This window comes from Pseudophryne corroboree, chromosome 3, assembly GCF_028390025.1.
Source record: "Pseudophryne corroboree isolate aPseCor3 chromosome 3, aPseCor3.hap2, whole genome shotgun sequence".
NCBI classification, from domain to species: domain Eukaryota; kingdom Metazoa; phylum Chordata; class Amphibia; order Anura; family Myobatrachidae; genus Pseudophryne; species Pseudophryne corroboree.
In genome coordinates this window covers 202198918-202210944 of record NC_086446.1, presented here as the reverse complement: position 1 = coordinate 202210944, position 12027 = coordinate 202198918, and the positions used below count along the sequence as shown (strand labels likewise).

Sequence of the window (12027 nt, the reverse complement as noted above, 5' to 3'; positions counted from 1 at the left end):
CCAGTTTGTGCAAGACCATCAAAATTGCCTCTTTATCCTGCCAGTATACATACGGACTTGTCTGACATGCCTACTTGGATGTTGTCACTCATATAATCCTCCACCATTCTTTCAATGGTGACAGAATCATATGAAGTGACAGTAAACATGTCACTAATCGTTGGCAGGTCCTTCAGTCCGGACCAGATGTCAGAACTTGCTCCTGACTGCCCTGCATCACCGCCAGTGGGTGGGCTAGGAAATCTTATCCTTTTTCCTCACAGCCCCAGTTGCGGGCGAAAATTAAGGAGGAGCTGTTGATGGGTCACGTTCCGCTTGAGTTGACAATTTTCTCACCAGCAGGTCTTTTAACTACTGCAGACTTGTGTCTGCTGGAAAGAGAGATACAACATAGGCTTTAAACCTAGGATCAAGCATGGTGGCCAAAATGTAGTGCTCTGATTTCAGCAGATTTACCACCCTTGAATCCTGGCAAAGCGAATGAAGGGCTACATCCACAAGTCCCACATACTTTTCGGAATCGCTCCATCTTAGCTCCACCTTCAATTTCTCTAGCTGCTTATGCAAAAGCCTGATGAGGGAAATGACCTAACTCAAGCTGGCAGTGTCTCAACTGACTTCATGTGTGGAAAGTTTGAAGGGTTGGAGATCCTTGCAGAAGATGGAAATCATTCTCCATTGTCCTTGAGTGAGGTTCATTTCCCCTCCTTTGCCTATATTGTAGGTGGATGTATAGGCTTGAATGGCCTTTTGCTGCTCCTCCATCCTCTGAAGCATATAGAGTGTTGAATTCCACCTAATTACCACCTCTTGCTTCAGGTGATGGCAGGGCAGGTTCAGGAGTGTTTGATGGCGCTCCAGTCTTTGACATGCGGTGGCAGAATGTCGAAAGTGGACCGCAATTTTTAGAGCCACCGTCAGCATCTCCTGCACACCCCTGTCATTTTTCAAAATATTCTGCACCACCAAATTAATTGTATGTGCAAAACATGGGACGTGCTGGAATTTGCCCAGATGTAATGCACGCACATTATTGGTGGCATTGTCCGATATCACAAATCCCCAGGAGAGTCTAATTAAGGTAAGCCATTGTGCAATGATGTTCCCCAGTTTCCGTAAGAGGTGTGGTTCTTATGGAAAGCAGTGATACATAGCGTAGCCTGCCTAGGAAGGAGTTGGCATTTGAAAGATGCTGCTACTGGTGCCACTGCTGTTGTTGCTGCGGGAGTCACTGGACATGTACTGCAGTACCACTGGACATATACGGCAGTACCACTGGACATATACGGCACTACCACTGGATATATATGGCAGTATCACTGGACTAGATCATACTTGCCTACCTGACCCTCTCCATGAGGGAGAAAATGCTCTGTTCCTGGACTTTCCTGGTAATGTATGATTGCCATCACCTGTGGTGAGCTAGTTAATTGATAAGAAACGTGTTTCACCACAGGTGATGGCAATCATACATTACCAGGAAAGTCCAGGAACAGAGCATTTTCTCCCTCATGGAGAGGGTCAGGTAGGCAAGTATGGACTAGATTTATATGGCAGTACCACTGGACATGTACGGCAGTACCACTAGATATATACGGCAGTACCACTGGACATATATGGCAGTACCACTGGACTGGATTTATACGGCAGTACCACTGGATTTATACGACAGTACCGCTGGACATGTATGGCAGTATTGCGGTATTTATATGGCAGTACCACTGGACATATATGGCAGTATCACTGGACATATACGGCAGTATCACTGGACTGGATTTATTTGCGAGTACCGCTGGAATTATGCACCAGTACCAATGGAATTATACAGCAGTATCACTGGAATTATGCGGCAGTACCACTGGAATTATACGCTAGTACCACTGGATTTATACGCTAGTACCACTGGAATTATACGGCAGTACCACTGGAATTATACGGCAGTATCACTTTACTGGATTTATACGGCAGTACCACTGGAATTATACTGCAGTATCACTGGAATTATACGGCAGTACGACTGGAATTATATGGCAGTACGACTACAATTATACAGCAGTACGACTACAATTATACAGCAGTACGACTGGAATTATTCAGCAGTATCACTGGACTGGATTTATACACCAGTATCACTGGAATTATATGGCAGTACCACTGGATAAATACGACAGTATCACTGGACTGGATTTATACGCCAGTAACACTGGAATTATATGGCAGAACCACTGGACATATACGGCAGCACAGGAACACAACCGCTGGACTGATACAGGACAACAAAGCACCACTGCAATGGACTGGACTTATACAGCAGCACTGGACATATGGCAGCAGAGGATTCCACCACTGTGACTGGACTGATGCAGCACAAAACACTAGCACTGGACTTATGCAGGACAACACAGCACCACTGAAATGGACTGGAGTTATACAGCAGCACTGGACATATGGCAGCAGAGGACACCACCACCATGACTGGACAAATGCAGCACAATACACCATCACTGAACAGATGCAGCACAACACAGCTCCACTGGACTGGACTTATACAGCAGCACTGGACATATGGAAGCAGAGGACACCACCACTGTGACTGGACTGATGCAGCACAAGACACTACCACTGAACTGATGCAGGATACTGAGGACGGAGACATGTCCTCTCTCTACAATCTCCAATTACGAAGTGAAAATGGCGGCGACGCGCGGCTCTTGATATGTAATACAAACCCCACGATAATCCGACAGCGGGATGCTCACATTTTGCCTCGTTCTGTTTTCCGAGTCAGACAGGAAAAACCCGAGTCTGACTCGGAGTCGGGTTCGGGTAGTGATGTTCGGGGAGGTTTGGTTCTCAGGCAACTGAACCCGCTCATCTTTAGTCTTTGTCATACTGCTAGGTGTTTAAAACCTTGAAATTAAAATACAATGATTTATGAAAGGGGTGAGCTATGCAAAAGAAACAATACTATTACAGGTTGATTCTCCCATATCCAAAATTCCAAAATACAGAGTATTCCGAAATACAGAATTTTTTTCAGCGAGACTAAGATAGTGGCAATTTTCCTTTCTGATGGTTCAATGTGCACAAACTTTGTCTACGGTACATAACTATTAAAAATATTGTAAAACATTACATTGGATTTAATGATGTCCAAGTTCAGTGACCATGTGGGATGCCAACCAAACTCAGATGCTTTTTTTTAAAGGGTAATCGCAAGGCATTGTTTTGCCTTGTAAGTGATTGCCTCTTTAAAAAAGGTCCCAGTTCAGCCAGCATCCCGCCAGCAACTCTGGCATCATTACATCCGACCATATGTGTATAAGGTGTATATGAAACATAAATTAGGAAGTACCTGTATAAATAAGAGAAAGAAAGGCATATTAGGGGAGAAGGCCCTGCTCTTGCAAGCTTACAATTGTTCTAATACATTATTGTGTTTTGGCTTTGGCAAAACTATTCTGTAGTGTTTTAATTCAGATTCAGTTTTTGGTTCGATTTTAAATTAATAAAATCGATAAACACTGGGAAAAAAAGATAAAAAAGCTAAAATCATGAAATTTGGACCTGTTTCCGTGAAATCCAAAACCCAAGTTTGGATTTTAAATCCAAATTCCAAACTGGCAACAAACCTGAGCCAGGACTCTGTTTCACTTGGAACTCCAAAGTGAGGGACTTAATTAAATTCTGAAACCCTAAGTTCAGGTGTGTTTGTATTTCAGGAAAGCCAAACTGCACATCTCTAGTCCTCACACACCTGTCCCTCTTCTGCCATGAGGTACAAGTAGCCTGGTGCAATTTCCATTCAGTGTACATTCCTCAATCTTGCAACTTTGCAAACAGTGGGGGTAATTCTGAGTTGATTGCAGCAGCAAGAAAGTTAGCAATTGGGCAAAACCATGTGCACTGCAGGTGTGGCAGATATAACATTTGCAGAGAGAGTTAGATTTGGGTGGGTTATTTTATTTCTGTGCAGGGTCAATACTGGCTGCTTTATTTTTACACTGCAAATTAGATTGCAGATTGAACACACCACACCCAAATCTAACTCTCTCTGCAAATGTATATCTGCCCCCCCCCCCCCCCCCCTGCAGTGCACATGGTTTTTCCCAATTGCTAAAAAATGTCCTGCTGCGATTAACTTGGAATTACCCCCAGTATTCTAGGCTTCTTGTTGCAAAGGAACCAATATAAATTTACAGATTAAAGGACTAATTCAAGGTAGATTGCAAAAGCAAAATATTCCTCTAACGGGCAAAACCATGAGCACTACAGGGGGGGGGGGGGGGGCAGATTTAGATTTGGGTGGGTTATATTGTTACTTTGCAGGGTAAATACTTGCTGCTTTATTTTTACACTGGAATTTAGATTTCAGTTTGAACACACCCCGCCCAAATATAACTCTCTCTGCCCATGTTATATCTGCCCCACCTGCAGTACACGTGGTTTTGCCCATCAGAGGAAGATTTTGCTTTTTCAATCAACCTTTAGTCCCTACATGTAAAGCTAAATGACAATATTCACTTGCAGCTGACCAGCCCTGTATACTTTTTCCTCAACCTTGGTACTTTTGCCTGTTACTTTGTATCCTTAAAATTCCATTTTAGGGTGAATTCAATTGTTGTTGAAGGCAGAGAGTGGCTGTTGCTGTGGCATTTAAATGCAAGCAACAGAAGCTGTCTCTCACCCATATTCACTCAAAAGTACTCGCTACCATATGGGGTAGCAAACACTTCTGAGCGAGATCCCACCACCATAAAGTGTATCGGACGTTGTGAGAATTTGGCTGGGCAAACAATTCTATGACATTTGAATTCAACCATTATTTGGCAAAGAGTTTTATAGTTTTTTTTATCACAAAGGAATTAGTATAAAGTTGCAGATTAAGCATAATTGTGGATGGTTGAGGGTCACACATATTATCCTTTCCTCATGTGCATTTTCCTCAACTCTGTTTTTCTTCAATCTTGCTACTCTTGTCTTCATTGTGCTAATTTTAATTCAATTTTGCAAATAGTGAGCCTGATTCAGAGACTGACAAAGTACACATCACTGCATCATATTTGGGTGCAGCAGCAATGTGTAAAAATGTTAATGAAGCAAGAGGTATTTGTAGTAAAGAGATGCCTTTTGCCACTATCTGTAATGTGAGTGCTGCATCTAAAGACACAACATTGGAGCACCATTTTGCCCTCAGCAACATGAGTAAGCTTCAGCTTATGCAGAATGGCTAACATAATTACAAAGTCTACATTAGAAAAAGTCTGCTATATGAAAAAAAATTCTGACCCTAACTCTCTCTTAAATTATTGTCCTATCTCTCAGCTTCCATGCTCCTCCAAGCTACTTGAGAGCCTTGACTGCACTCACCGCACGGAACTTATTGGACCCACTTCAGTCAGGTTTTTGTTCCCAACACTCCACAGAGATAGTACTGACCAAAATAGTGAATGATGTGGTTACTGCTAAATCTAAAATGCAATTGCTCACTTCTTATTCTCTTTGATCTCTCTGTTGCTTTTGACACTGTTGACCACTCTCTTCTCATACAAACACTCCCTAGGTCTCCAGGAAGGTGTAGCATGAGTGGCCAGCGGCAAAGATCCTGGGGACCAGCATACCGGCAAAGGGATCCCGACCGACGGCACACCAACAGCTGGGCAAGCGCCAATGAGCCCCTTGCGGGCTCGCTGCGCTTGCCATGCTGCGGACACGGTGGTGCGCTACGTGTGCCACGCTATTTATTCTTGCTCCATGGGGGTCATGGATCCCCAAGAGGAAGAATATGTGTCAGCATGCCTGCGGTCCGGATCCTGGCACCGGTATGCTGGTCGCCGGGATCCCAGCTGGCAGCATACTGAAGACCACCCCTCCAGGGCACAGCCCTTTCTTAGTTCTCAACCTATTTAATTGTTCTTTTAGTGTTTGTTTCACTGAGTCCACCTTCTCCTCACTACCTCTAACAGTTTGAGTACCGCAAGGCTCAGACTTAGGTCTTCTGCTTTACTCAAACTATACCACATCTCTTGGCAAACTAATCAGCTCTTTCGGCTTTCAATATCACCTGTATGTGGATGATACCGAAATCTAGCTATTCTCCTCAGATTTGTCACCATCTGTATTGGGCTGTGTCACTGAATGCCTTTCTGCCATTTCATCTTGGATGTCATCTCGCCACCTCAAACTTAATATCTCCAAAACAGAATTAATTCTATTTCTACCAGTCACTAATAGTTACCAACTTGATATCTCTATCACTGTTGATTACTCAACAATCAACCCTTCCCCACAAGCTCGCTAATATCAAAATATCTCCTTACCCGACTGCTCCGCTCTGCACAAGATCTTCATCTTATCCACACGCATTGCTTGCTCCCACTCAAAATTACAGGACTTTTTCCAGTCTGCCCCCACTCTGTGGAATGCCCTCCCAAGAACAATAAGACTGACCGTTAGTCTCCAAACCTTCAATATTCCATAAAAACGCCCCTCTTCAGACAAGCTTTTCAAATTCCTGACCCACCCACATAACCTTGAACACCTCCCTATCTAATTACATCCCCTTTGTACAGTCCACACATTACCTCACATATTTTGTCTTTCTTTACTGTCACACCCTCCTTACCCTTGGCCAACATTACTGTGTGACCATATCATACAGCCCATTAAGAACATTTGCAATCTTAATGGGCCATTATGCAATAGGTAGCACCTACACTTGTGCATCAGTGCCTATTTCCCTATAGATTGTAAGCTTGTGAGCAGGGCCTTCCTACTTCTATGTCTGTCTGCTATTACCCAGTTTTGTTCTATTACTGTTGTTCCAATTATACAGTGCAACAGAATATGCTGTGCTATATAAGAAACTGTTAATAATTAAATGAATAAATTAGAAGATGCAGAGCATGGCCTTGGTACTCCTAGAAAACTGGGTGACACATTCCTATTTGTGAGAAAATGCTGGCCAGCTCTGCCTCCACTCTGGTCCCTATACTCATCAATCTGTCAATCACGACTTATTCTGCATTGCCTCAATTCACCCACCAAGCCATCAGTTGTCATACTTCTCTGAATAAGGCAAAATTACTTATTTATTGTTGCGATAAATGTTGCTATTTGGCAATATTTGAGGATTTCTGTATGTGGACACATCTGTATGCATAAGTTGTTATAGAAATTACTATTCTTTGCTTAAATTAGTAATCTCTGTCTGAAATGACTGCATTTTTCTACATAATAACTTTCAATGTGAAAAATGTTTAAAAACATTTGTGCCATATTTAGTTAAACATTTTAAAAAGTGATCTGTTTTGCCATCACATTGTAGGGATGTATTGTGCCTTAAGAATAATACATGAAAAGATTAATATGCAAAGAGCTTCTATCCACTGCGCACACATTTAAAAGAAGTTCCTTACCAGGTTCTCCTTGCAAAAGCATTTCACTTTATACTTCAATAATTCAGTTCTTTAGAGAGTCTATTAACTTGACTCAATTAAGCAATGATGTATGAGTGTGTATGTATAGTCCCTAAGCTTTCTCCCCAGCTGAGAACACACATCTATTCATTTTCTTGCCGCTTTTAATACTAATGTGTTATACAGTGAAGACAATTTCAGCTGGCAAATTTATTTTAAAGTAATTTTTAAGAATAAAAACTGAATTTAGTCTAGCTTGTTCATTTGCATAAGTTTGGCTGGGGTACAAGGTGAAAAAAAGAGCAATTTTCATCTCGCTCCAAATGAACAAAACAATTTAATACATACTGCTCTCATAAAGCCCTCTCTATGGGGGCATGGAAAATGAGCAGTTTTCATCATTTAACTCAGACGTGCAACTATTTCTGCCTGATTACTTACTAAAAAATGATTCATATATTTAGCACGATTGCTCTATTTTATTTAAATAAACATTAGATGTGTATGTGTATTTTTTTGTAATCTTGCCTTAATGCTTCATTGTTAATCCTATTTACTAATAATGCCTCAGATAGTACAAATTCCAAGCTAGATTTATGTAGATATCTATATATGGCTTTTCTCTGTTTTACAATAGTAAATCATCTTTGTTTACAAATCTTCAACCAGCTGTTTGTTATTAAGTTATTAAGAGGAGGCACTGCTTGCCATGAAGTAAGAAGGGTCAGATGACAAGAATCAGAGCAAGAGTCTATTAACACAACACATAATATTAGTATAGCAAAATCACACATTTTTAAGCAAGGTTTATCTTGCGCTTTACCTATAACAACCAAAAATGTGCATAGACTTAAGGACCCCATCCACTAGTGCGATATGGCCTGGTTTTTTTTTTTTGAAAAAGGTTTTATTAGTCGATTTACAGTCATACATAAAGTCAGAATGTGCGATATGGCCTGTTTTTATGCGATTGAGACGAATTGCTGAGACGGATTGCATGAAAAGTGTCACATTGCATGTTCTTTTTGTGCAATTGTGATGCGAGGTGCGCTCCCGTGTGCTTCACATCTCAGTCGCAAATCTCACGGGCTGACCATTATATTTTCCTCAATTGCACAGAAATAGGTTTAATAACGTTAGATCGCATGAGATAAATCACATGTAAAAAATACACTCAAGTAGCAAAATCACAATCGCAGGGAAGCTCCCGGCTTGAGATGGAAAAGCAGTACAGGAAATGTATTGAAGCAGCCCTAATGGGGGTGGATTCTTTTAAGGGGATGGGGTCTATCAAGTGGACAGGATCTCTCTTCATAGGGCCTAATTCTAAGTTGGACGCAGAAGTGGCCTTTCTTCAGGGCCCGATTAAGTTCTGTGGGGGCCTTCTGCAACAAACTTGTGGGGGCCCCTATCGATAAAAGTCATATATTGACGCTATTTTATATTGTTGTTATAGAGACTACTATTACTAGGCAGATATGTACATATAGATAGCTAGAGATATACTAAAAAAAACTCACTGATCAACTAATTTCTGCACCGCAGTGTGAGTGTGCACAGCAACAACACACTCTGAGTTAGTTTCAGTGACACTGACTAAATGGAAGGCTCAGGATGCAGTACATAACAGCCAGAGAACCCGGCCACACCAATCCACCACAGACGGTGCCGCTGAAGTTATCTGAGGTGCATAGTAAATGGTGCCTCACTCACTAACTCAGTCAGCTCTGCACGTGGCTCTTTGGGATACTATGACTCATAGTATCCCAGAGGGCTGTGGGAAAGTCTCTGAAAGTGAGTGTCTGTGTATGCAGCTGCAGCACTTTGGCGGATTTAATAATGCTGATGGAAAATCATTGGGGTCCCTCATACAAATCAGGAGGGACAGATTATGGGGGCCCTGGGAAGACCACTTGTCTCCTGTTTTTTAATCCGGCCCTGCCTTTCTTGTATATTTTGTGCAGTTGCATCTGTGACTTAATGCTAAACCTGATTCAATAACATTCCCTGCTTTAAAATATATAAGGATTGAGGTGCCCACTGTCAGTGTCTAAAAACACTGCAGTTGTTTTGTGCATCTTTTGAAACCACCATTGTTGGCCCTATGCTAGGTGCAGATCATCCGCCTGAGTACTGTGAGCATTTCAGCATCTCTACGCACATCCACTTTCAGCAACACACCCATAGTAAGTTACATTTGCATCTGATTAGCCAACCCCCTGTAATCACCTAGGAAAGCCAAACACATGTCTACTACACTTCTTAGTCATGTATCTGAATCTGTACAAACACCATCTGGACACATGTGCAGTGCACGTTAGACACATGCACAGATGAGAAACTGCACAAGAAAAAATAAAACATACATAATTGATTTTTCAAAAATGATAGAAAATCTTGCAAAGATTTTAAATCTACAGAAACTTTTAATAAAGGCAATGAAATCTTCCACAAATGCAATGACTTTTACCTCTCTAATGCCAGTCTTTATGATATGAAAATTTGGAATTGCCCGTATAAATCTGACTAAAAAGCAAGATAAAAAGTAAGGAAGAGAGTGGGCAGCTTTGTCAAGTACCCCACTGTAAATGAAAATGTAAATGAAAGTTACTTTTAGTAATATTAATGGTCACACTTGGGTCACAAGGGAATAGTAATGGTATGCATGAATTAGGAAAAAGAAGGCCAGACAGACCGAAGTTTAGAAGACAGGTGTGATGTGGCCACACAATCTTATTAATCAATATATTATCTTTAGCTTTGTGATGATGCATAGTAATAATCACTGCATTGATTTCCTTTGTTTGCCAAAGCTTAACTAAGCAATCAAGACCAGACAGATGAAAGAGGTTTGTAGTTTTCTGGCCATTAATTAAGTCAAAATCTCAAATTTCTTGCAGAATCAAAAATATCAGGTGATATGAACCCATGAAAGCAGCATTTCTTCTAGGTTTGGTAAGAACATGACTCTAGCTCTCATTGTAGCATAGTGTGGTCTAACCTGAGGTAAGGATATGATTATAGAGAGAGACAGAAAGTGGTAAACTGCAATAATTTGCAATACTCTGCCCCAAAGCCATTATGGTCCAGAGATCTGCCATTAGATAATGATTAGATATATAATTGGGAGAATTTAATCATCAGTGACGTGGTCTTCTAGGAGCATCTTCTTCTTAAATGGAGACCCAGGTAACTTTTGCTTCATGGAGATAAAAATTTCCCTTCTCTAGGTCATCAGGAGCAGCTTTGCAAAGGGACTTGTGAAAGAGCATGAACTCCTCAAAGATAGTCACAGAAATAGTGAGGGTCTACCTGCTTTGTTGATGGAATGAACATAAAAGTTTTAGAAAAAGGACCTTTGCTCAAAATATTGAGCAACCTTCTAAACTTATGACCTCACTAGTTAAATAAATTCCCTTGGTAACCACAACACAATAAAGCTGGGTACACAATGGAGTGATCTTGGCCTGATATGTAGTTTCCTGCTGAATTAAAACAACTTATAAGTCAGACCACTCAGTGTGCATGGCCAATCTATGCTTTATCACGGTTGTATGCCATATCATCCCATCAGTCGCGCTGCATAGCCGACTGGACAATATCATATACAGCGCCGTGCAAGGTAATGAAGGCCGGAATAAGGGATCATTTAATCCTTTATTACATCATTCTGATGTGTACCACGGTAATGATATATCAGCCACCATATCGTCTGGGTACACAGCGCTCAACTGCTTACCCAACATTAGGCTTTTCTGGTAGAAGGAGTTTATAAATAATTTTTCCTTCGAATAGGTAGCTTTATTGATGGCATTGTCATGATGTTAGAGTAGGTTGTGTATTTAGTAAATGGACACAACACAACTGTCATAGAAATAACATAAGTAATAGCTCACCAACTTCATAGGCAGGAGAAGGCAAGGGCATCCATTTGACATGCAGCAAGTGATCAGAGGCAGGTTGACAGCAAGGCGATTTTTTTTTAGCAGGCAGAGAAAGCGGTAGGCTTGAGAAAAGGAATCCTGCTCCACATGCAGGGTTCTGTGGCTGCATGCAAGGTAATTGACTAAACATGCAATGGTGTGTAGCTGTAGACAAGGCCATTCAGTAAACACGCCAAGGTCTGTGTCTGTAGATGAAGAAATCCTGTTTGACATGTAGAGGTCTGTTTGAAGACAGGAAAATCTATTTAACAGGCAATAGTCTGTAGCAGGCTAGAAACAAGGTTGCAAACAAGATCACAGAAGCTGAAGATACTTGACAAGAGTACGTCTGACTATTACTAGCACTGAGGAGTCAGTGAGCTAAGGCTCACATAATCAGCTGCACACATTTCCAAAATCTTGACACCCATGGTAGAAGCTCACAGTAACCATGGTAACATAATATACTTCACAAAATGACATGCACTGCACAGCAGGCTGCACAGCATGTATAACCTAATAATTACCTCTAGATGGCACTGTCCAGAATAAATTTGATCCTTCTGCAGCTTCTAACAGTATGCTGTTATTGGTCCATAGATAGATTGCCAATGGTATTAAAATCTTCACAAAACAATAAGATTGACACCAACCCAGGCAACAACAATTTGGAGAACATCTGTGAA

General features: G+C 41.3%; 1 long non-coding RNA gene across 1 annotated transcript in view; it reads right to left on the bottom strand.

Annotated features, from left to right (window-relative positions):
* The window catches only part of LOC135057594 (uncharacterized), a 452598-nt gene that overhangs the window by 95568 nt on the left and 345003 nt on the right, over positions 1-12027 (bottom strand). Inside the window, exons 2-3 of the long non-coding RNA XR_010244227.1 lie at positions 11869-12020; positions 11315-11583 (exon numbers count right to left, since the gene is read on the bottom strand). This is a non-coding gene — a long non-coding RNA (uncharacterized LOC135057594). The remainder of the gene's footprint in view (positions 1-11314; positions 11584-11868; positions 12021-12027) is intronic.